Source organism: Podarcis cretensis (genome assembly GCF_951804945.1).
Source record: "Podarcis cretensis genome assembly, chromosome: 1".
Taxonomy (NCBI): domain Eukaryota; kingdom Metazoa; phylum Chordata; class Lepidosauria; order Squamata; family Lacertidae; genus Podarcis; species Podarcis cretensis.
The window spans coordinates 10,211,382-10,237,919 of NC_137170.1; the positions used below are offsets into that span (position 1 = coordinate 10,211,382).

General features: G+C 46.5%; 1 protein-coding gene across 4 annotated transcripts in view; it reads left to right on the forward strand.

Moving 5' to 3' along the window:
* SYT16 (synaptotagmin 16) overlaps positions 1 to 26,538 on the forward strand; it is a 119,828-nt gene that overhangs the window by 13,209 nt on the left and 80,081 nt on the right. The window contains exon 1 of one of the 4 annotated variants that reach the window (XM_079996196.1): positions 19,572 to 20,003. The exons of 2 other annotated variants lie outside the window; for them this stretch is intronic. The gene's annotated coding sequence lies outside the window, so the exon portion shown is untranslated. Of the gene's footprint in view, positions 1 to 19,571; positions 20,004 to 22,081; positions 22,465 to 26,538 lie in introns of those variants that run through there. One more of the 4 variants, XM_079996198.1, reaches the window with a different exon arrangement.

Genomic DNA, 26,538 nt, shown 5'->3' on the forward strand with positions numbered 1-26,538 from the left:
CCCACGATCCCTAGCTAGCAGGACCAGTGGTCAGGGAAGATGGGAATTGTAGTCTCAAAACGTCTGGAGGGCCGAGGCTGAGGAAGCCTGGTGTAGGGTAGGAAAACTAAGGCCCGAGGGCTGGATGTGGCCCAATCGCCTTCTAAATCCGGCCCGCGGACGGTCCGGGAATCAGCTTGTTTTTCCATGAGTAGAATGTGTGCTTTTATTTAAAATGCATCTCTGGGTTATTTGTGGGGCATAGGAATTCATTTACAGTGGTACCTCTAGATACGAAAGGGATCCGTTCCGGAGTCCCGTTCGCGTCCTGAAGCGAACGCAACCTGCGTTCGCACGTCTGCACATGCGCGGGTCGCGATTCGCTGCTTCTGCGCATGCACATAACGTCATTTTGACTGCCTGCGCATGCGTGAGCGGCGAAACCCGGAAGTAATGCGTTCCGTTACTTCTGGGTCGCTGCGGAGTGCAACCCGAAAGCACTCCACCTGAAGCAACTTCAACCCGAGGTATGACTGTATTTTTATTTTTATTTTTATTTTTTTTTCAAAATGTAGTCCCGCCCCCAACAAGGTCTGAGGGACAGTGAAAAAGTGTGCTGACTCCTGGTTTACTCCTGAGCCTTTTCTTCTCCTGTCCCACATGGCAGCTGAGGTTTAGGATCAGTTTTTGTTCTCCTAGATGAACTACCTTCCCAGGTGGATGAGCCCCACCTGCCCCTCACTTCCCTCTACAGCCCATGCAGAAAACACCTTCTTGACTATTGGGCCCAACATTGGCCTCATTCACTCAATTCAGCGGAGTTTGTCTTTGCATGCAGGGAAAGTCGCTACTCACTGAGGGTTTGAGACCAATCAGCTGACTGAGACTATTATGTACTGAAGTTCTCACCCTGGGCCAGCAGGGGGATTCTGTAGATAGTTCAGGTCCACATATGCAAATAAGGGATCGAAAGTGACATTCAGTGATTGGATAGTTACAGAAAATGGTTACTGTTGCGTTCTTAGTGGAGCTCTATATAAGCAGGTTGGCCTTCAGTTCAATTCTGTTCTGGCCTGTGAATAAACAAGAGCTGTTTGAAGAATCGCTGTGCCGTCTGATATGTTCACCCACAACTTAACAGAGACCATAGCTGTCAACTTTTCCCTTTTCTTGTGAGGAATCCTATTCAGAATAAGGGAATTTCCCTTAAAAAAAGGGAAAAGCTGGCAGCTATGATTGAGACCCCTCACCTGACTTAGTCGACCAGTCAAAGCCGTTTCCCAGGGAAATGTCGCACGCTGACAGCTTCTAGGAGCCACAGGTGAGAACTGAGTGCAGGATGGACAAAATACCTCAGAATGAGCACGATGTGTTCCCCACCAAAGGCACTGCCCCTCCCCTGACACCCCATTAATTGAGTGATTTATTAATTAATGATTCAGGTAGGTAGCCGTGTTGGTCTGATGCAGTCGAAATAAATAAATAAAAATATTAAATATCAAAAAGGGTATCAAGAAGTGTGCATGCACACGAAAGCTTATACCCAGAACAAACTTAGTTGGTCTCTAAGATGCTACTGGACATTTTTTTAATTTTTTAAATTAATATTTACATCCCACCTTTCCTGCCAAAGAGGAACCCAGGGAAGCAAACACTTCTGTAACACAACTGAAAATAGCAACAAAAGCACAATTTGAAAATTTCAAAAACGATCTGAAACCGTGAAACAGCTTTACAAATTTAAGAACAGATGTAACCAAATCCTGTGTCTGGATAGGCCCTCTGGACCAGAGAAGTCTTCAGTGTGCATCATTCTAAAAGATGCAGTTGTAGCAGTAGCACTTGTGGCTTCTGCAGCAGAACCACTCGGTGGATTGTGCCCCAAGTTCACCTGGGTCAGCACTGCAATGCTATTGAATTCTCTGGATATCCTTCCAGAGCTGGGTTAAATGCACTGCTTTATAACAAGGAATCTCTCTTTCTTTCTCTGTCTCTCCCTCCATCTTCGCTGATAATGATAAAAAGCTGAAAAGCACTGCAGATTGCATCCTGGGTTTGTATGTGAGCCCCTGCTGGAATACTTAACAATGGATTAAAACCCCTGAGCTACATTGTGTCTTAATTATTGGGCTGCCTCAGCAGGGGGGTTAGCATTTTTGACAGCAAGAAGTCAAATGTTTTAATAAGGTTTGGGTTTTCCTTTTTGTCTTTCCGGTTGGAGTCTGCTCCTCTCTAATTGCAGTTTTTGCATTGTATAGTGATCAAATTTTTGAACAAGGGGAGGACAGCTTGTTCTCTGGAATTGTTTTCTGCTGTAGCGATTTGGGGGACTGGCCTTCGAAACGAATTGACTGAGGAAATAGTTGGCAAAATTACAAATTTGTGACTTTGGTAGCTGTAATTATTTCACATTTTTCCGCTCCGGCAGCTTTTGATATTTATAGCCTTAATTTTTTTTCATAGTGTGGTATGCAAATGAGCGGTGCAATCCGAACCATGTTTACTTAGAAGCAAAGCAAGCTGTGATGTTTCGCTGGTGCTATGAGTTCCATCAGCTGGAACCGGGTGCAGATCAGTGGCAGAGGTGAGGCCCTTAATTTGCCCTAGTTGTGGGTGAGGGCTGTGCATAGCTGTCAACTTACAGATTTGAAAATAAGGGACCAGCAGCCTCGAAAATAAGGGATCAGCAGCCAAAATAAGGGATTTTCCAAGCACAGGTATGTTCAACTTCTGAGCCCCTCCGAGCCAAAGGCAGAAAGCCCAGCCAGCAGCCAAACAAAGCCTCAAGCGGTGGTTCCCACAGCGCAGCTACACGGCAAAGGGGATGCAGCAAGGAAAACCACCATCACCTCTCCACTGGGAAGCACTGAGCAAAAGCGAGTCCCCAGGGAATGCAGCCGATTTGATCAGCACAAGGCATGCAAGCTCTACCCCCCAGTCATTCTTAGACACCTTATTGGGTGAGCAACACAGCCAAGCAACACAGTTGGAGCCTCCCTCCTCCCTGGCCGGCAAGGAGGGAGGGAGAGGAGCTGCTTCCTTTGAAACCCAGGAAATTTAAGGGACATCATCAATAAGGGACAGCAGCGGGACATGGCGCTGGGATAAGGGACTGTCCCGTCAATTAAGGGACGGTTGACAGCTATGGGGCTGTGAATGACCTGATGCAACCAGAGACTGAACTCAGTTTGCAAAAGCAGGTTTCAAATATGTTAGCAGGAAAACCAGCGGACACATTTTAGTTTAGGGGAAAAAGTAAGCACCATCCATGAAGATTTCAGAGGATGGTTGTACAGTTTGCACATCGTTTCGAAAAGTCCGCGTTTGACAGATGCAAACGGAATCAGCGACAACAGCCGCAAGGATGTTATTAGTCCAGGGCTGGATCTACACAGATATAAAAAAACGCTATTAAAAAACCCTATAGGAGTCCCTACCAGAGAGGAATGGCAAATCAAGCTGTTGGAGTGTGCTGAAATGGCAAAATTGACCGGAAAGCTCAGGAACCAAGATGACAAAATTTTTTAATAAAGAATGGGAAAAATTTATAATTTATCTAGGAGACCGCTGTAAGCAGATGAAAACAGTAGCAGCGTTTCAATCACACCAGTAATGTAGCAGATACTATGGACAACATGGAGAGATTTAAAATATGGATTATGAAATAATATGCAGTAGAAGAGGCTGGCAATAGGACCCGTGGAAGGGAAGTCGGGAAGTCGGGAGATTATGAGAAATCTCTAACTATGGATATGTATTTGGAATGGTTATCATACTACACTTGTAAAATCAAATAAAAATCATTTCAAATAAAATAAAATAAATGCAAATGGAATCGAATTGCAACCCCTAGCTATCTGTGAGTATTCAACACTCTCTGCACGGGGCTTTTCAGATCCCAACACCGCCCTTCTGTGTGCAAAGAGAACAGATTTTGAAACCCCGCACCCATCTGTCTCTGTAGAGTAGAAATTATTTTTGTCCTGCATCCTTAATCCATTCAATTCTAGCGCAAGCCAGTTTTTTGGAATAAAAAGAACCTCGCAAGTATCAGTTTGTTTGCTCTCCTGTTGGGAGGGTTGCAAGATTGCAATTGCGAGCGTTTGATGGAAGGCGGGTTCTTAATCTCCAGGGGCACCTGCAGCTTCTGAGAGGTCAGGCAGAATAATAATAATAAGAAGAGTTTGGATTTGATATCCCGCCTTTCACTCCCTTTAAGGAGTCTCAAAGTGGCTAACATTCTCCTTTCCCTTCCTCCCCCACAACAAACACTCTGTGAGGTGAGTGGGGCTGAGAGACTTCAGAGAAGTGTGACTAGCCCAAGGTCACCCAGCAGCTGCATGTGGAGGAGCGGGGAATCAAACCTGGTTCCCCAGATTATGAGACTACCGCTCTTAACCACTACACCACACTGGCAGCCTGGAACGTGGGCCCAGATGATGCAGCCCAGATGATGGAGGGCCTTGAAAAGCCGAAATGTATAAGGAATGGTTGTGGGAGCTGAGTATGTTTCGCCCAGAGAAGAGTCCAGCAGTGTCTGGGCATGGAAGTAGTCAGGATTTATGTAATGGTGTTGGGGAGCTGGGCAAGCACCTATCATCCTCTGTCTAGCTCTTTCTAGCAGATTTGGAACAACGTTTCTCTGCAACAGTTAGTGCTCAGAAAAAGAATCCATCAAAATCCTCAGCCATTTGAAAACTTTGTTGTTGTTTAGTCGTTTAGTCGTGTCCGACTCTTCGTGACCCCATGGACCAGAGCACGCCAGGCACTCCTGTCTTCCACTGCCTCCCGCAGTTTGGTCAAACTCATGCTGGTAGCTTTGAGAACACTGTCCAGCCATCTCATCCTCTGCCATCCCCTTCTCCTTGTGCCCTCCATCTTTCCCAACATCAGGGTCTTTTCCAGGGAGTCTTCTCTTCTCATGAGGTGGCCAAAGTATTGGAGCCTCAGCTTCAGGATCTGTCCTTCCAGTGAGCACTCAGGGCTGATTTCCTTAAGAATGGATAGGTTTGATCTTCTTGCAGTCCATGGGACTCTCAAGAGTCTTCTCCAGCACCATAATTCAAAAGCACCAATTCTTCAGCGATCAGCCTTCTTTATGGTCCAGCTCTCATTTCCATACATCACAACTGGGAAAACCATAGCTTTAACTATACAGACCTTATTTGAAAACTAGGAAGCTCAATAAAACATGAACACCAGGGAGTGCCTTTTATGCGGTTATCAAGTATATTTTGCAAAATTACAAAGAACACGCCTTTTTCCATCTTGTTTTCTTTTATTAAAAAAATCTAAACTAAAGCAAGTTTCCTTGGATTTGCTGAAAGCTTTTTGCAACATCGTCCAAATGACCTCAGCGAGCGTTTCAGTTTCAAATATTCTGATTAGTTCTACTTTAGTTAAGTATTTTTATTTATTGGCTTGATGGGGGGGGGGCAGCTGCCCCCTGACTACACACGTGCGTCTAGAAAGCCAAAAATTCTCCATCTAGTTTCCGTGTTCAATTCAAAGTGCTCAGCTCAATGTTTTCTGTGGCTCAGCACCCTCAAGGACTGCCACTCCCCACAGAAACCAACCCAATTCACCATCCGAGGCCCTAAATTGCATGCCATCTATAAGTGGGGTGCAGACACGAGAAGAGGCCTTATCAGTGGTGGCTCCCAGTTTTTAAAACACTCTTAACAAGGAAGCACACCTGGAATCTCTTGTTTTTAGGCTCATCTTTATTTCCCCCAGGCTTTCAGTTTTTAATTGAGAAGAGCAGCTTGAATAGCTCGGTCTGTAGAGCATGAGACCCTTAATCCCAGGGTTTAACTAGCAGGGGGTTGGTTTAGATGACCCTTGCGGTCCCTTCCAACTCTACAAATTCTATGATTCTATGGTAGTTATAACAGTGGCCCTTGGTGCTCATCCTTTAAGTGGGCTGGGTAGGGCTTGCTCCTTTAAATTATGTTTTTGATTCTGTTACTTGCTGCTGCTACATCTGAAAATATGACCTTTCTTAGTTCTGTTTTTAATGTAGTAAGTTGCTCTGAGATTTAGCTAAGTGCAAAAATGCAGAAGATAATAATAATAATAATAATAATAATAATAATAGTGGTATGTTTCCCTCCCCTTATGGTTTTGATACTTTTAAAATGAGGCTGCATTTTAAATTGCATTTTAACCTGTATTTTAAATTGGTTTTTTCTCCTCCCTATTATGTTTTTACTGTAATTTTTACTGTTGTTAGCTGCCCTGAGCCCAGCTCTGGCCGGGGAGGGCAGGGTATAAATAAAATTTATTTTATTTTATTTAATAGTAATGAATAATCCATGAATGGCAGAATTTAGATATTTTAAACCTCTGGCAAGTTACACAATCGTGCCACTAGAGGGGGATGCAGTCCTTCTTTTCCGAGCCTTCTGAAACCAGAACGGTGGGTGATTTGATATTAGACTCTCTACACGGTACTGTTTTGTACTGAACAGATTTGGAAGGCAGTCAGCAGGAATTGAGGCACTTTACTCCTGGCCCTCTAGGGATCCTAGACCTCCTCTCTTGATGCATTTGGAGGTTACGCCGTAGCAGCCTGTCTGGTCAAGGCCGCCTGGCCCTTCCCGTAAATTGCAAGGATATTGAAGAATAAATGAATAATCCCACGATGCAGGCAATTGCGGGCGAGCTCCTTGCTGAGAGCAGTTGTCTCCCTCTGCAGCAGCAAAAGGCTTTAGGTTCCCAGCATAAGCATCTTTGCATTGATTGGAAGCGGCAAAACAACCACTTTGCGTTGTTGGAAAGGAAAACCGTCTGACTGCAGCCCTGGAAAGCCCTAAGCACAACATTAAATGGACTCAACACCCCTAATGCTCGCTGAAGGTTTAAGAGAAAGGGTGGGGAGCTCTTTGCCCCAGAGCTACAGGAAGTGAGGGGGGGGGGGGCTCAAGGTCTTTTTAAAAATTGCATCTGTAACAGCTCCTTTTGCACCCTCTCTTGCATTTTATCGCATCGCAATTTGAAATCTGTGGCAGAATCATTCAGTGCACGTGGCTGTCAATCAGAAGGCCGGTGGTTCAAGTCAACTCTACAGTTCTACGATTCCGTGAATTGAAATGGCAATACAGTAAAACACAATGCGTATAAAAAAATAAAATAAAAGAATAATAATAAATTTTATTTATACCCCGCCCTCCCCAGGCCAGCCCAGACTGGGCTCCGGGCGGCTAACACCAGGTATAAAAACAATGGATTAAAATACAACTTAGAAACAATATTAAAGTACGACATTAAAATGCAGCCTCATTTCAGTAGAAACTCAAATCAAAAACTTTTTGGGGATGAGAACGTCAAATCTTCATCAAGGCCAACTATCCAGACTGGTCCTATGTGGGCCAGAAAAAACCAGGGAAGTCCCCAAATAGGAGTTCCATCTCAGAAGGAAAAAGGAAAGGGGGAGGGGATCAAGTTGATTCCAAGCCAAAGGGTCTCACAGAAATCAGATCCCGCAGGGCCCTGGTCTCATGAGACAGAGTGTTCCACCAGGCCGGGGCCAGCGTTGAAAAGGCCCTGGCTCTGGTTGAGGCTAATCTGACCTCCTTAGGGCCTGGGACCTCTAGGGTGTTGCTATTTATGGACCTTAGGGTCCTCTGTGGGGCATACCGGGAGAGGCGGTCCCGTAGGTACGAGGGTCCTAGGAATAAAAAGAAGGAATAAAAATGCAGCTGAAAACGGTTCAGCATCCAGCACGGTTGCTGCAGCAGGCAGAGAAATCACCCAGTGCTCCGCCAAGGACCACCAGCAGTTTTCAAGTGGTTTTGTGGGAGTCAAAAAAGTTTGGAGACCGCTGTGGTTTGGCAGTCCTTGAAAGTGACAAGCATTTCCTCTGCCCTTGATCATTTCAGAAGTGTTTGGGGAGAGTAAGAAACCCAGAAAGCTCAGCTGGTTAGAGCATGGTACTAATAACACCAAGGTTGCAGGTTCAAACCCCGTATGGGACAGATGCATATTTCTGCATTGCATAGGGTAGGACTAAATCATGGGTAGGCCAACTAAGGCCCAGGGGCCGGATCCAGCCCAATCGCCTTCTAAATCCGGCCCGCGGACAGTCCGGGAATCAGGGAGTTTTTACATGAGTAGAATGGGTCCTTTTATTTAAAATGCATCTCTGGGTTATTTGTGGAGCATAGGAATTTGTTCATTGCCCCCCCCCCCAATATAGTCTGCCCCCCCCCCCAGGTTTGAGGGACAGTGGACCAGCCCCCTGCTGAAAAAGTTTGCTAACCCTGGACTAAATGATCCCTTCCAACTCTGCAATTCTATGGTGAACTGACGAAAGCTTGCCCTTCATCTCACCTGTTTCATAGGAAGCCACCTTCTGCTGAATGGAGTTATCTAGCTCAGCATTATCTACATCAGGGGTTGTCAATCTGGTCCCTACCTCCCACTAGTGGGTGTTTCAGGATTCTAGGTGGGCGGTAGGGGGTTCTACACCACAAGCTGAATCCTCCTTCCATCGAGCACTGGTGGGCGGTAAGGAAATTTTACCATCAAGAAAGATGCATTAGTGGGCGGTAGGTATAAAAAGGTTGGCTACCCCTGGTCTACATGGAGGGGCAGGGGGTCTCAGGTAGGGTGTGTGCAGCTGGTGATGGAACCCGGGACCTTCTGCATGCAAGGTAGATAGATGCTCTTCCACCCAGTCCCAGCCCTTCACTGCCAGGCTCTCAGTGTGATGCGTAGGTAACCAAACAAACCCCTGTGTTGCAAAGAGAACGTCAGCAATATCTAGGCAACACATTGACCATATTCATACGTAATAGACAATCTTGATAGAATTCCTTCAAACCATAACAAGTACAAAATGAAATCTGTAGTCTCAAAGTCTCTGAAAATCTTTAAATGAAGCGAGGTACCAAACCTTGTACGATGAAAGACAAGCTGTGAAACTGTGAAATATGATGTCCAACACTGAACAGTGATTCCGGATATTGACTACTGTTTCGTAGAATTCTACCTCGCTTCATTTAAAGATTTTCGGAGTCTACAGATTTCATTTTGTACTTGTTATGGTTTGAAGGAATTCTATAAAGATTGTCTATTACGTATGTATATAGTCATCGTGTTTCCTAGATATCAGTGTGATGCAGCAGCAAAAAAGGCTAATGCCATTCTAGGCTGCATCAGCCTAGCCTAGTGACCAGATCAAAGGAAGCCATAGTCTATTGCTCTATTCTGCCTTGGTCAGACCCCTTCTGGAATCCTGTGTCCAGTTCTGGGCGCCACAATTTAAAGTAGCTGGAGGAATAAAGGTAAAGGGACCCTGACCATTAGATTCAGTTGTGACCGACTCTGGGGTTGTGGCGCTCTTCTCGCTTTATTGGCTGAGGGAACCGGCGTACAGTTTCCAGGTCATGTGGCCAGCATGACTAAGCCGCCTCTGGCGAACCATAGCAGCGCACGGAAATGCCGTTTACCTTCCCGCCAGAGCAGTACCTATTTATCTACTTGCACTCTGAAGTGCTTTCGAACTGCTAAGTTGGCAGGAGCAGGGACCGAGCAACGGGAGCTCACCCCATGGCGGGGATTTGAACCGCCGACCTTCTGATCGGCAAGTCCTAGTCTCTGTGGTTTAACGCACAGCACCACCCACGTGGTGGCATTTAAAGCAAGGAGAGACAGTCCTTATGTGAATGGTGGTGATTAGCTGGAAGCAGGGGGAAGATTCTCCCGCACTCATTAAAGCACATACTTGAGCATTAAAAATGAATCCGCGATTTAGGGCTTAATAGGCTTGGTGTGACTCACCCGCAATTGCCATTGATCGCTTATGAAAGTATCAGCTGATCTGAGTTGTGGATGAGAGCAGGGGGAGGTCTGAAGCTCTTCTCTGCCTTGGAATCTCATTTTCCTTTTATTGTTTTTATTTAGGCGACTGCTCGCTTGCTACCCGCATTGCAGGGGCCTGGACTGGATGACCTTTGGAGTCCCTTCCAGTTCTACGGTTCTATGATGATACCTGCTCATGCTGTCTATTTTGCCCCATCAGGGCATTTATTAAACCAGCAGAAGCATCTTCTAAGAAAAACAACTCTTTAAAATGGCCTTTGGACTACCCATTGGACTGCACATTCCTATATCCCCCAAAGTATGTGGGAATAGCCTGATGAAGTCTCATTCAGCAACAGAGGGTTCATATAGGCAAATGCCTCTTTCCCTTAACACGTTTTGCTTCAGACCCCAAAGTACACCTTCCATCATCCCTGAACCTTGGCCACAGCAGGTGGGACAGATGGGAGCTGGAGCCTAGACACATCTGGGGGTAGGGTGGGCGTAGGTCCCCAGCTAATCGTAAGCACACCATGAATGAGTTGATGTCATTGCATTTTCATAGAATCATAGAATTGTAGGGTTCATCTAGTCCAATGCAGGAATCTCAACTAAAGCACCCAAGACAGATGGGCCATCGAACCTCTGCTTAAAAACCTCCAAGGGAGGAGAGTCCACCACCTTCTGAGGGAGACAGCTCCACTACTGAACATCTCTTAGGGTCAGAAAGTTCTTCCTGATGTTTAGTTGGAATCTTCTTTCTTGTAACTTGAGGTTCGAGTCCTACCCTCCAGAGCAGGAGAAACAACATTTGCTCCATCCTCCATAGAGCTGCCCTAGAGATATTTGAAGATGGCTATCCTATCTCTTCCCAGTCTCCTCTTTTCCAGGCTAAACGTGCCCAGCTCCTTCAACCATTCCTCATCAGGCTTGGTTTCCAGACCCTTGATTGCCCTCCTCGGCACACCTTCCAACTTGCCAACATCCTTCTTAAACTGTGGCGCCCAGAACTGGATCCAGAATTCCAGGTGTGGTCTGACCAAGGCGGAATAGAGTGGTACTATTACTTCCCTTAATCTGGACACTAGACTTCTGTTGGTGCAGCCTAGAATAGCATTAACCTATTTTTTTTTTTTTTTTTTGCTGCTGTTGCATCACTCTCTACTGAAGGAGAGCTCACAATCTGTTCCACTGTCAAATGGTTCTTACCACCAGAAAGTTCTTTCTGACATTTAGTTGGGATCTTCTTTCTTGCGATTTGAACCCACTGGTTCAGGTCCTCCATTGCTGCATCTTGTTGCATCTTCCGTGTGACAGTTTCAGATACCTCTCAGCTTTCTCTTCTCCAGGCCTGAAAATACCAAATTAATATAAATAAAAATAATAATAAATTTTATTTATATCCCGCCCTCCCCAGCCGAAGCCGGGCTCAGGGCGGCTAACAACACTGAAACAGTGCAACATTATAAAAATTAATTAAAATCAAAATTGATGGCAACCATAAACTAAAGTTTTGTAAAGATTGCCAAAGGAGGGAGTCAGGCTGCGCCCTGACCAAAGGCCTGGTGGAACAGCTCTGTCTTGCAGGCCCTGCGGAAAGATCTCAAGTCCTGCAGGGCCCTTGTCTCTTGTGACAGAGCGTTCCACCAGGTTGGAGCCGCAGGTGGAAATGCCCTGGCTCTAGTTGAGGCCAGCCTAACCTCTCTGTGGCCTGGGACCTTCAAGATGTTTTTATTTGAAGACCGTAAGTTCCTCTGTGGGGCATACCAGGAGAGGCGGTCCCGTAGGTACGAGGGCCCTAGGCCTCAGAGGCATAGCTGTCAACTGACAGATTTGAAAATAAGGGACCAGCAGCCTCAAGAATAAGGGATCAGCAGCCAAAATAAGGGATTTTCAAAGCATGTTCAACTTCTGAGCCCCTCTGAGCCAAAGGCAGAAAGCCCAGCCAGCAGCCAAACAAAGCCTCAAGCGGTGGTTCCCACAGCACAGCAACCCAGCAAAGGGGATGCAGCAAGGGAAACCACCGTCTCCTCTCCGCTGGGAAGCACTGAGCAAAGGCGAGTCCCCAGGGAACGCGGCCGATTTGATCGGCACAAGGCATGCAAGCTCCACCCCCCAGTCATTCTTAGACTCCTTATTGGGTGAGCAACGCAGTCAAGCAACACAGTTGGAGCCTCCCTCCTCCCTGGCCGGCAGGGAGGGAGGGAGGGAGAGGAGCTGCTTCCTTTGAAACCCAGGAAATTTAAGGGACATCATCAATAAGGGACAGCAGCGAGACACAGCGCTGGGATAAGGGACTTTCCTGCCAAATAAGGGACGGTTGACAGCTATGCTCCCTCACCTGCTCCTCAGCTTGGCTGCACAGCGATGTCGCAAACCATTCCAGGGCTGAGGCCAGAGTACATGCGCTCAGTGAAATAACGGGAGACTTGTTGTGAATATCCCTACCCCGCTATTCCTAGCTCTCTTAAAAGGTTTATGTGTGTGTGTGGGTGTGGGTGCATTTTGTCGAGCAATATAAAACGTTTATGAAAGTCACGCCATTTCACCTCAGCGCTGGTGACGATCCCTTAAAAAAAGATTCCTGGCAAACTTAACAAAGAAGGGGGGGGGGGGAAACAGAAAGAGGAGAAAATGCGAAGGAGGGAAAAACAAAAGAAAGCCCCAAAACGCCACCAGCTCACCTTAAGGATACAATAACCATTAGTACATCCATTGTAAATTTAAAATGCAAGTCAATCTAAGCCGTCCAGATAGGTATCTATGTGAGATTAATGTTTGTATGAAACATGATCAAATGTAGCATGGGCTCTGAGGTCTTCAGGCAATTGCATAATAGATGGGGGGAGTGTTTACCCTTCCAGGCTTAGTGGCCACAAATGCTCACAAAATCCACTTTCTACTAATCTTTTCCATTGATACAGTGCAGTGTTTTCAGCATAAGGGTAACAAGGGAAAAAACGCAGACACCCTTCTTTGGAAATTAAGCTAATATCCAGACTTTTAACATTCAAAACTTTACTTGCAGAAACTTACAGATGTATTGAAACATAATATTTACAGTCGCATGCTTCTCCAAGCCTGGGCTTAGTCTCTTCTTCTAACTTCCAAACAATTGTATTTTCCTCCCTTTCAGGAGCTCAGCACTTTCAGTCTTCTGTATTAGGGTTAAGGTTATGCCTTGCAGCTCCTATGGGAGATTCCCGCTTTCACCTTCTTCTGCAGCTTAGCTCTCTTTCTTCCAAGCAGAGAAGAAGCGCTCCCACACTCGATTCAACTTAGCAGTGTTCACAGTGGATTCTAACACGCAGTCATCTTGCTGCACATAAAATGGAATCTCTCCTTCACGAGATACCTTCCGACATTAGCCAATCACATGAGAACTCTCTAGAATTCAGTTACCAACCAATCAAATGTAAACATAAGTAATGCAAACAAGTATCTACAAGTCCTTATACAGTGGTGCCCCACAAGACGAACACCTTGCAAGACGGAAAACCTGCTAGACGAAAGGGTTTTCCGTTTTGGAGGCGCTTCGCAAAATGAATTTCCCTATGGGCTTGCTTCACAAAACGAAAATGTCTTGCGAGTTCCTGTGGGTTTCCCCCCTTTCCCCCCCCTTTTCCTAAGCCGCTAAGCCGCTTATCAGCTGATCCGCTGATAAGCCGCTTAACAGCTGATCGCTAAAAGCCGCTAAACCGCTAATAGCGCTAATCCACTAAGCTGTCAATGGGCTTGCTTCGCAAGACGAAAAAACCACTATACGAAGAGCCTCACGGAACAGATTAATTTCATCTTGCGAGGCACCACTGTATAGACTTTTGAAATTGCCACCCTGTGGCTCAAGACCACCCCCCAATACATCATACATACATCACAGAAGGGGCGGTCTACAGCAGAATCCTGTCTGGCAGGAAACCTGTTCATGGGTTTACCTGGACAGCCTGGCCATTCTTTTGTGATGGTAAATACTTAATTCCTGAGTCCAGGTCATAAAGGTAAAGGTAAAGGTACCCCTGCCCGTAAGGGCCAGTCGTGTCCGACTCTAGGGTTGTGCGCCCATCTCACTTAAGAGGCCGGGGGCCAACGCTGTCCGGAGACACTTCCGGGTCACGTGGCCAGCGTGACGAAGCTGTTCTGGTGAGCCGGCACCAGCGCAGCACACAGAAATGCCGTTTACCTTCCCGCTATAAAGCAGTACCTATTTATCTACTTGCACTTAAGGGTGCTTTCGAACTGCTAGGTGGGCAGGAGCTGGGACCGAAAGACGGGAGCTCACCCCGCCGCGGGGATTCGAACCGCCGACCATGCAATCAGCAAGCCCTAGGCGCTGAGGTTTTACCCACAGCGCCACCCGCTGGTCATAGGCTCCCGCTATTCCTACACAAATGTGCCCTTAAGGCAGGATTTGTGAGCACAGAGACAATGGGGAGCCTTTTAGGGAAGCTTTTAATGTTTGATGCATTACTGTATTTTAATATTCGGTTGGAAGCCGCCCAGAGTGGCTGGGGAAGCCTAGCCAGATGGGCGGGGTATAAATAATAATAAATTATTATTATTATAATTATTACTATTATTATTTTCCCATTTCCATCCAAATTTCAGTGGAATATTTGAGGTCACTGAAAGAGTCAAAATGGCTTTAGGACTGTTTTCCTGTACAGTGGTACCTCGGGTTACATACGCTTCAGGTTACAGACGCTTCAGGTTACAGACTCAGCTAACCCAGAAATAGTACCTCGGGTTAAAAACTTTGCTTCAGGATGAGAACAGAAATCGTGCAGCAGCGGGAGGCCCCATTAGCTAAAGTGGTGCTTCAGGTTAAGAACAGTTTCAGGTTAAGAACGGACCTCCGGAACGAATTAAGTACTTAACCCGAGGTACCACTGTACAGTCTCAGGCACGTGGTTTATATATTTATGTGTTTGCCTGGTACATTTATGAACATTTATTTTATATCTTAGATCTTATAATTCTCATAACAGGGAGAAAAATAGGGACTAATGTGACTTCCAGATAAGCAGGCTTGAGGACTCTTGGAAGTCTTCATCCAGCAGGTTAGGAACAGCAAAACGCTTGCACAGGGCTGTGCTTATACATTTTGATTTCCACTTCTGCTACGGTGCTTCTAGCAGGGCTGGTTGAAACCTCGTACATTTGTGGCTTCTTTACTCAACTCTGACTTGTCAACCATTAACTAAACTGCAAAAAGTAAAAAAAAAAATACAATACAAAAAACCCAGCTTCTATTCTTCGCTCCTGTGAAATGTCAAGCTGCTAATTCCTCTTCAGAACTCCCTCCCTGCGGCAACGATCCTCTCAGAAACCTTTGCGCCGTTTCTGTCATTGAAAAATAAAATAAAACCCAACCAAACATCTTTTCACCGGAGAATCGCAGAGGGGGCGGTTACCCCGGCAACGCCGTTTTCTTGCTTCCCTTTCAACAGAGTGGTTATAGTTCCACGGGTTCACGGCATGTGCCGGCGATTCGTGTAGGAAGGGCAAACATGCCCTCCTTGAAGAGCCCTATAAGAAGGTCCGTTGCCAAGGTGTCCCTGAGAGATTAAATGGACATCTAGTAGATTGATTTCCTGTTCCTTCTTCTGAAAGGTATTGAAGGCTCAGCCTGGCTTCCCTCCAGCAGAAGCAGGTGTGCTGTGTAAACCGCTGCGTTTCTATCTCTCCTCGCTTTTAGAAATTTGAAAACCAGCCAGATCTCTTGGTGAACATGCAAGGTTTCAAAAACCCCAACCAACCTGCAAGCAAGTCATATACAGTGGTACCTCAGGTTAAGAACTTAATTCGTTCCGGAGGTCTGTTCTTAACCTGAAACTATACTATTTTAGCTAATGGGGCCTCCCACTGCCACCATACCGCCACTGTTCTCATCCTGAGGCAAAGTTCTTAACTCGAGGTACTACTTCCGGGTTAGCGGAGTCTGTAACCTGAAGTGTTTGTCACCCGAAGTGTTTGTAACCCGAGGTACCACTGTATAGAGTCAAACAATTTGTCATAGCCCTGTCCGAGTCCAAGGCTGTTTAGGGCTTCAAAGGTCAGCACAAACACTTTGAATTGTGTTGGCAACATACTGGGAGCCAGTGAAGATTCTTTAGGGCCGGTGTTATATGGCCATGGCAGCCACTCCCAGCCAGCAGTCTAGCTGCCACATTCTCAACAACAACAACAACAACAACAACAACAACAACAACTCTGGGCGGCTTTCAACAAAATATTAAAATACAGTAATGTATCAAACATTAAAAGCTTCCCTAAACAGGGCTGCCTTCAGATGTCTTCTAAAAGTCCGGTAGTTGTTGTTCTCTTTGATATCTGGTGGGAGGGCGTTCCACAGGGCAGGTGCCATTACTGAGAAGGCCCTCTGTCCGGTTCCCTGTAACTTGACTTCTCGCAGTCAGGGAACTGCCAGAAGGCCCTCGGCGCTGGACCTCAGTGTCTGGGCAGAACGGTGGGGGTGGAGACGCTCCTTCGGGTATACTGCGCCTTTGAGGCCATTTAGGGCTTTAGAGGTCAGCACCAACACTTTGTATTGTGCTCAGAAACGTACAGGGAGCCAATGTAGGTCTTTCAAGACTGGTGTTATGTGGTCTTGGTGGCCGCCCCCAATCACTAGTCTAGCTGCCACATTCTGGATTAGTTGTAGTTTCCGGGTCACCTTCAAATGTAGCCCCACATAGAGCGCATTGCAATAGTCCAAGCGAGAGATAACTAGAGCATGCGCCACTCTGGCGAGACAGTCCGTGGGCAGGTAGTGTCTCAGCCTGCATACCAGATGGAGCTGGTAGACAGCTGCCCTGGACACAGAATTGACCTGCGCCTCCATGGACAGCTGTGAGTCCAAAATGACTCCCAGACTGGATTAGTTGCAGTTTCTGAATCACCCAGATATGAGGCCTTAATGAGAGCATATTCACACTTTGCAGAGCAAAAATGTTTGAATAGAAACAAAAACCAGAGTGTGCAGGAAAGCTGTGGCCTCCATATGTTGTTGTACTACATCATGAACACGAGAAGAGCCTGAATCAGGCCAGTGGCCCACCTTCTCCACCATCCTGTTCTCACCTGAGCCAACCAGGTGCCTGCGGGAAACCTGTGAGCAGGATCTGACCATAAGAGCAACACTCTCACCTCTGTGGTTTCCAGAAACTGGGATTCAAAAGCATTGCTGTGGAAGGAGAACATAGCCATCAGGTCTAGTAGCCATTGATAGCCCTCTGCTCCATGAATTGGCCAAACCCCGTTTTTGAAGCCATCTGGGTTGGCGGCCATTGCTGCCTCCTGTGGGAGCAAGTGTGTTGTGTAGGTTTGCCATCTTTGTTCTGGCAAAACAACAGGATAGGGCGAGGCGGGGCAGCTGAGGGGCAGTTTTTCTTTTTCATCTGGTTTGTGGTCCAGCAACAGGTGCTCACTGGAAGGACAGATCCTGAAGCTGAGGCTCCAATACTTTGGCCACCTCATGAGAAGAGAAGACTCCCTGGAAAATACCCTGATGTTGGGAAATATTGAGGGCACAAGGAGAAGGGGACGACAGAGGACAAGATGATTAGACAGTGTTATAGAAGTGACCAACATGAAGTTGACGAAACTGTGGGAGGCAATGGAAGACAGGAGTGCCTGGCGTGCTGTGGTCCATGGGGTCACGAAGAGTCGGACGTGACTAATCAACTAAACAAGAGGTGAATACTGTGGCCTGAAATGTAAGAAAACTCTCAGAGGTTCCATAAAAGCAAATGTGCCAGGGGCCTTCTGTGTGTGTGCTTTTGAAGGGACTTGTGGGAGCAGAAGAAATCCGGCCAGTTAAAAATCTAACTCTTAAAAATCTAACTGCACACAGCAATGAATAACTCTCACGTTGTGAGGCTGAGAGACGCATAGCTCTGCCCTCAGAGAGCCAGGCACTTTTTGATTTGCTTTGGAACGTTTTGTCCATGGTGTACAGTAACGCCACTGAAAACGCAACTTGCAGGATGCCTCAGGCGCATAGAGGCACTCAGGGAAGTACTGAGCAGATAAGGCCCAGTGAATAATGCACCTATGCTCCAATCTGCCTGCCAGCGTTCCACAGGAGATGTGTTATGCCTTCTGCCAATGGTTGTGATGGAGGGGCTATGTCTTTGGCCTCCCAGCCAACGTGGCCAGTGGCATGGGGTGATGGGAGTTGTCATTCAACGGCATCTGTAGGGCCACAGCATCCCCACCTCTCTCTCTCATGACTCAGTATTTGTGATGAGTTCTTTGAGCAGGGAATGGAGGGGGGATCTGTTTAAAATGGATTTAGACAAGGGATTTGATGGTTCCAGACCAGTCAAGCTTTGCCCATCTCCCAACAGCTCTTTGTGTCATGGAAGACCACCTTACGACTGAGCTGTTCGTGTACTGCTTTTCTTAAAGTCAAACTAATTATTAGACATCACCTTGCCAACAAAGGTCCGTATACCCGGTAGTTAAACCCATATGTTTTCCCAGTAGTGATGTGTGGAAGTGAGAGCTGGACCATAAAGAAGGCTGATCGCCGAAGAATTGATGCTTTTGAATTATGGTGCTGGAGGAGACTCTTGAGAGTCCCACGGACTGCAAGAAGATCAAACCTATCCATTCTGAAGGAAATCAGCCCTGAGTGCTCACTGTAAGGACAGATCCTGAAGCTGAGGCTCCAATACTTTGGCCACCTCAGGAGAAGAGAAGACTCCCTGGAAAAGACCCTGATGTTGGGAAAGACGGAGGGCACAAGGAGAAGGGGATGACAGAGGACGAGATGGTTGGATGGTGTGGGAGGCAGTGGAAGACAGGAGTGCCTGGCGTGCTCTGGTCCATGGAGTCATGAAGAGTTGGACACGACTAAACGACTAAACAACAATAACAACATATGTATAATAATGTGTACAGGTGTGTACCTGTGTACACACAGGTAACTCACAACTTACTCACAATTTACTTGGGAACATTCAGCTTTGTATAAAGGTAAAGGTAAAGGTACCCCTGCCCGTACGGGCCAGTCTTGACAGACTCTGGGGTTGTGCGCCCATCTCACTTAAGAGGCCAGGGGCCCGCGCTGTCCGGAGACACTTCCGGGTCACGTGGCCAGCGTGACATCGCTGCTCTGGCGAGCCAGAGCTGCACACGGAAACGCCGTTTACCTTCCCGCTGGTAAGCGGTCCCTATTTATCTACTTGCACCCGGAGGTGCTTTCGAACTGCTAGGTTGGCAGGCGCTGGGACCGAGCAGCGGGAGCGCACCCCGCCGCAGGGATTCGAACCGCCGACCTTTCGATCGGCAAGCCCTAGGCGCTGAGGCTTTAACCCACAGCGCCACCTGCGTCACCTGCGTCAGCTTTGTATACTTGGCAATAAAATATGAAAGCACATCAAAGGGGCCGGGGGTCAGGATTTTTGTTGTTGTTGTTGTTGCAACCCCACCCACCGTTGAACCCAATATGATTTGACAATTCACAATTTTGGCTTTAGGCACTATCTCTGGCACATAATTGTGGTCATTTTAATCTCTTTTAGTATTTAAAATCTGGTATGCTTTAAAGTAGGGTTGTAAATCTTCCTTGATTTTACCATTGCATTTGATGTAAACCGCTTTGAGGTTGTTGTGGTTGTTTACAAAAAAAGCAGTGTATAAATTTTATGAGGTAAATAAATAAATGCTGAAGTTTAGGTCTTGAGATCATATTGAACTTTATTCAGCTCACTTGCATTTTGGTCCTGGCTTGTACACCAACAACTGGGTGCCCCAAACCAGTATCCTTTTGTAAGGTACCAATGATGGACGCAGGTGTAAGCAGCCTAATTGTGTTGTAGCGGAAACAAGTTAAGCCGGTTTCTCAGCAATCTCTTTGGCTAACATTCCTTGGGTGATACTCACATGTTTACAGACCCGTAAACTTCCTCCTTTCCCTGGGACAATACAGCCCATTAGAGAGAAGTCGCCACTCCCTACCTTCTAAACCACGGGGGCATAGAACTTTTCCTTCTTGCATCCAGCCGACTTAAATCACCAACAGCTCCAATAATAAGAAATAAAAATCCACGTTGAGTATTCTGTCCTGCAAGGGAGAAACTTGGAATCTCTTTGAGAGTTGCAGCATTCTCAGAATCCATCACTTGCAAATGATACAAAAGAAACACCTGGGATTACTTTGTGGGTGCAAGTAATGGGTGACCTCTGAATAACTACTCAGCAGAAGCACAAGCTATGTAAGTCGTTTTGCTCTAAACGTTTCTTTCATAATAATGGCATGAACAGAAGGGAACTTTTCCATGCATTCTGCCTCTCTCTCTTTCTCTCTGAGTTCCATTGCCAACAAATCTTGTGTTTTGAATGTGTTTCTGTAGTTTTCCATGTTAGAATATTATACCAAGGTTTGTTGAGAAATCTGCTGCTGCTGTTTATGTGAGGAGAACAGGGTCCCCATGACAGGGTTAGATTTACTATGCAACTAATGAAGCTACTTTAGTCTACATTGCTTAGAAATAACAGGTTTAGTAAACCCAATTTGAGTCACATGACTAAAAAACTATAAGGCATAGGAATTTTTTATTCACACCGGTGACTTTGACATGTTAGATAAGCCAGTAGAGCAATTTTAATCAATGTCATGGAACAACCTCACTGAAGAAGATAACAGCGGTTACCCAGACCTCATGGCTGGTTGCGAAGGGGCCTCCTTAACAGCTCAAGCTTCATGGCCCCCAAAATTTAGGTCTGCCAGTTCCCCATGGTGTCTCGCAGTCTGTCACTCCTGCATTCCACTCTCCAGTCTTCTCGTGTAGAGTTAGGAGACACCCCAGGGGTCATCTAGTCCAACCCCCTTGCAATGCAGGAACTTCAAATTCAGCATCCATGGCAGATGGCTGTCCAACCTCTGCTTAAAACTCCAAGGAAGGAGAGTCCACGACCTCCCAAGGGATACCGTTCCACTGTCAAACAGCTTTTTCTGTCAGAAATTTCTTCCTGAAGTTGAGTCAGAATCTCCTTTCTTGTAACTTGAAGCCATTGGTTCGGGTCCTCCCCTCTGGGAGCAGGAGAATACAAGCTTGTTCCCTCTTTCACATGACCCCCCTTTAGATATTTGAGGACGGCTGTTACACCACCTCTCAGTCTTCTCTTTTCTAGGCTGTTGTTGTTGTTTAGTCGTTTAGTCGTGTCCGACTCTTTGTGACCCCATGGACCAGAGCACACCAGGCCCTCCTGTCTTCCACTGCCTCCCGCAGTTTGGTCAAACTCATGCTGGTAGCTTCGAGAACACTGTCCAACCATCTCGTCCTCTGTCGTCCCCTTCTCCTTGTGCCCTCCGTCTTTCCCAACATCAGGGTCTTTTCCAGGCAGTCTTCTCTTCTCCTGAGGTGGCCAAAGTATTGGAGTCTCAGCTTCAGGATCTGTCCTTCCAGTGAGCACTCAGGGCTGATTTCCTTCAGAATGAAGAGGTTTGATCTTCTTGCAGTCCATGGGACTCTCAAGAGTCTCCTCAAGCACCATAATTCCAAAGCATCAATTCTTTGGCGATCAGCCTTCTTTATGGTCCAGCTCTCACTTCCATCCATCACAACTGGGAAAACCATAGCTTTAACTATACGGACCTTTGTTGGCAAGGTGATGTCTCTGCTTTTTAAGATGCTGTCTAGGTTTGTCATTGCTTTTCTCCCAAGAAGCGGGCGTCTTTTAATTTTGTGACTGCTGTCACCTTTTCTAGGCTAAACGCACCCAATTCCCTCATAAGGCTTGGTTTCCAGACCCTTGATCATCCTCCTCTGTACACCTTCCAACTTTTCAATATCCTTCTTAAACTGTGGTGCCCAGACTGCACACAGGACTCCAGGTCTGCAATAAAGTAGTACTATTAGTTTGCTCTTACTTTCTTCCCTTAGAACATGGCAGAAACTCTAAAGTTAGCCCAACTGTTGCAGAGTTGGATTTTGGGGGCACAAAGCCAGAGAGGTGTGTCCAGCACGAAGCTGCAGAGAGCTTTAAAATTAAGGAGAAGCCTTTGGATCTGCTGATCAGGCGCTGATATGAGAGTGCATGTTAGTCTCGTAATTTTTTTCCTCTGCCTGCGGATCCTGAAATAGCTATTAGCTACCCCTGCCAAAACACGCACTCACACACACAGAGGACAGGAAGAGTGTCTTCAGGGCAAGCGTTAAGTACATCTTGGCCTACTTATTCATTTTACGTAACCGTTTATTTATTTTATTTTAAAAGCGTGTGCCCCGAACGGAGGCAGATAAATAGCCGCAGGACAGACCTGCGAGAGGCCCCTGTTTTGTCTGGGCAACCTGCTCTGCGGACGGGAAGTCCTGTTACTGTTAAAAGAACAGGGGCTGATTAAACGGAAAGCTCTTTGGCAGAGCATCTTTGCTCCCCGGAGTAATGGAGGTCAGGCCGGTTGCCAAGGAAACACATTCAACCTTGAGAGGAAGGGCTTAGAGCTACAACACCTGGAGTCAGTTTGATGGGGGAGCTTTTGGACCAGGGCTTGGAAAAGGGGGCAGCAGGCCAAATTCTGGATGCTGTAAATTGCCACGCAGGGGATCTAAAATAGAAGGGCTAAACTGAACGGAGTTGCAGGAGAGGATGGGGGATGCAAGAACGGAGAATGGGAAATCTCTGAAACCTTTCTCTTATGGGTTGTGCGGAAGCTGAAGGGCCTGTTTTGAGGTAGGAGACGATGTCATTGTTTTCCTACATAATAATAGTGCAGTGCTGCATTGCCAATAAGCAGGGCTGTCACCGGCTTAAAGAAATCTTTATTGATTGAATCATATGAGTTTTAGGCAATAGAATTGTACGACTGTACAATTGTACGACTGTACAATTGTACGACTGTGGAAGGGACCACAAAATAATGATAATAATGATAATAATGATAATAAGCAGAAGAGTTTGGACTTGATACCCCGCCTTTCACTCCCCTTCAGGAGTCTCAAAGCGGCTAACAATCTCCTTTCCCTTCCTCCCCCACAACAAACATGCTGTGAGGTGAGTGGGGCTGAGAGACTTCAAAGAGGTGTGACTGGCCCAAGGTCACCCAGCCGCTGCATGTGGAGGAGCGGAGACGCGAACCCAGTTCCCCAGATTACAAGTCCACTGCTCTTAACCACTACACCATGCTGGCTCTCCATTAATAATAATAATAATAATAATAATAATAATAATAATAATAATATATTTATACCTTGAACATCTGGCTGCGTTTCCCCAGCCACTCTGGGCAGCTCCCAACAGAATATTTAAAACACGATAAAACATCAAACATTAAAAACTTCCCTAAACAGGGCTGCCTTCAGGTGTCTTCTAAAAGTCAGAGAGCTGTTTATTTCCTTGACATCGGATGGGAGGGTGTTCCACAGGGCGGGTGCCATTACCGAGAAGGCCCTCTGTCTGGTTCCCTGTAGCTTTGCTTCTCGCAGTGAGAGAACCAGCAGAAGACCCTCAGAGGTAGACCTCTGAACAATGGGGGTGGAGACACTACTTCAAGTATACCACTGCCACTTGCAGTGTTGTTTTGCCCCTTCCATGGGGCTCTTGCAGGTATTGCCCCTATTTCCAGAAGAGCTCAATTGGAGAACTTGGTGTGTGTGTGTGTGTGTGTGTGGTGGAATGCATGGATACAAATTCACTCCAGGGTGGAATCTAGTCACATATAAAAACCACTTTGAAAATGCTTTTTTAAAAAAGCATTTTAAAAGGTACATTGAATTTTTCATAACACTCACCTTCACCATCTAGTGTCACCTTGTATATTGCACTTAAAACACACGTAAAATGTTTTATTTGCAGCTGAGTCCCAGGTTTCATTTAAAATCCTGTATTATTATTTCTTCAGTTAAAAATTCAGGGGAGCAAGAAATTCAAGCCACATACGGTTCTGGCTCCTCTTACACTCAGTCCATAGCTGGAATTGTCCTTCTTGGGAGTGAAATCAGGGTGTATCTGTTCCTCTGACTTCTGATTTAAGGGCCTGCTGGATTTTGTAGACATCTCAGGGGAGGAGTAAGAACTTGCTTTCTTTAGAAGATGACTGCAGATTGCGAGGTATTCTAGCAGTGATGTAAACCATCTTCATTGACTCAAAATATTGCATCTGGGTGTTGCCATAGTAACAAAGATGTTCACATATCTCTTATGGGGGGGAGGGGTAAGAAGAATTCCAGAGTGATATGGTTCATGAGACTGCAGTCAGCTGTTTGCCAGGCTACAAATTGCAAAAAATTTGGGGAAAGGACAGAATGACAGGAGTGAATGGAGGGATGGCTACAGAGGTCACCTGAAACTGATGCTTGGATCAGTGCAGCAAAAAAAGCTAAGGTCGCTACCTGTATTTTGTGGGTGCGATTCAGGCGCATATCTTAAATTTACATTTCTGCAGTTTAAGTCCTCTTTAAAGTAGGGTTGCCAAATGTCTGGAATTTCCCGGACCAAGCTTGTATTCGGCCCTCATAAACAGCACCTGGGCGGAAATTGCTTAAATTTCTGGGAAAATCCAGATGTACAGCAACCCTTGTCGGAAGCGTAGATGTTGGGGAATTTCACAAAAAACAGCTCCGAAACCTAACAACTTTGGCCAACTTCTTTTGTGTCCAGATTGGCGCTGTGGGTTAAACCACAGAGCCTAGGACTTGCTGTTCAGAAGGTTGGCGGTTCGAATCCCCGCAATGGGGTGAGCTCCCGTTGCTCGGTCCCTGCTCCTGCCAACCTAGCAGTTCGAAAGCACATCAAAGTGCAAGTAGATAAATAGGTACCGCTCCGGCGGGAAGGTAAACGGTGTTTCCGTGCGCTGCTCTGGTTCGCTAGAAGCAGCTTAGTCATGCTGGCCACATGACCCGGAAGCTGTACGCCGGCTCCCTCGGCCAATAAAGCGAGATGAGCGCCGCAACCCCAGAGTCGGTCACGACTGGACCTAATGGTCAGGGGTCCCTTTACCTTTACCTTTAACCCTAACTTAAAAATGCTCATTCAACAAATCCACTTAGAAAAGCACCAAATGTCAGTTTTTTTTGTGGTCGGGGAAGTGATGGGGGGGGGGTCATGCGTGGAAAAGCACGAGATGAATGAATGGGAAGAGGTTAGAACCAGCTTAGCAAGCAAATTGGGACCAATTCAGAATGACGGCTCATTGCGTAATAACCTACCCACAATCGAATCGGGGTGACAGGTCATCTCGATGGGCCCACGGGGTCTTGTGACAATTTTAAAGGCTCAACAGATGTATTGAAGCATGAGCTGTTGTGGACTGGAGCCCATTTTGTGCGACATGACTTGTACTCTTCAGTTTTCAGGGTGTGAGATGTGTCTGATAGCTTGCTCTTTTTCTCACACGGTCTGTAGGGGAGGGAGAGAGGCCAAAAGGCCATAAAACATTAAGAGGCAGAGGCATGTCTGCCGAGCCCAGATGTTTGTGTAAGATAAAAAGTGGCCATTCGTTTTATGCCAGTTAAAGGTGCTATCCGACTAGCTCAGGCATAGCCAAACTTGGCCCTTCAGCTGTTTTGGGACTACAGTTCCCATCATCCCTAACCACTGGTCCTTTTAGCTAGGGATGATGGTAGTTGTAGTCCCAAAACAGCTGGAGGGCCAAGTTTGGCCATGCCTGGACTAGCTGAATATTACGGCCAAATTTAAACCCACTTTGAGTAGACTGTGAGCAAACTCAGAAGAAAATACTTTTGTCTGGGAAGGGGACTTGGGGGGTTAAGTTGAAAGGCTTAAGATACAGTGGTCCCTTGGTTTTTGAGCATAATCCGTTCCGGAAGACTGTTCAAGTTCTGAAACGTTTGAAAACCGAAAACTCAGTCGGAAGCCACGTGGCACGTTCGACTTCCGAAAAGGGTTCAAAAACCGAAATGTTCCTCAGTGTAGACGGTCGAAAACTGAGGTACCACTGTATTTGAAGATGGCTGTCATACATCCCCTTTTCCAAGCTAAACATATGCAGCTCCTTCAACTGTTCCTTCAGTTAAGGGTGATGTGCCTTGTGTTTGAGGCGCCCCTTGAAATGTAAATAGCAGCTTCTGAGAGGTGACCTTCGCTCCTTCGCTGCTGCTATTTACATAACCAAAGCAGACACACTGACTGCATCCACATGACTAAAGCCATATCCCATGTGGCCTTTAGATGGTGTGCAAGGAGGATACATTCAACAGTGGTGGTGGACTCTCCTTCCTTGGAGATTTTAAAGCAGGCATCCCTAAACTCATCTCTTCAGCTGTTTTGGGACTACAACTCCCATCATCCCTGACCACTGGTCCGTTAGCTAGGGATGATGGGAGTTGTAGACCCAAAAAACAGCTGGGGGGCCGAGTTTGGGGGTGCCCGCTTTAAAGCAGAAGTTGGTTGATCATCTGTCATGGATGCTTTAGCTGAGATTCCTGCACTGCAGGGGGTTGGACTAGATGACCCTCGGGTCCCTTCCAACTCTAAGAAATCTGTGATGTCTCCTTGGCACGTAGGAGGAAGGACGATAGCTCAGTGGTGCAACATCTCAGGGAAAGGACCATAGCTCAGTGGCAGAGCATCTGCTTTGCACGCAGCAGGTCCCAGGTTCAAATCCCGGCATCTCTAGGTAGGGCTGGCAAAAACTCACTACCTGAAACCTTGGAGAGCTGCTGCCAGTCAGTGCATGAAACAATGAACAGAGTGGTGATACAATGACTACTGCAATTGACACAAGATAGTATCACCAAGGCAACCATCTGCAAACGAACAATAGGTAAAGGTAAAGGGACCCCTGAC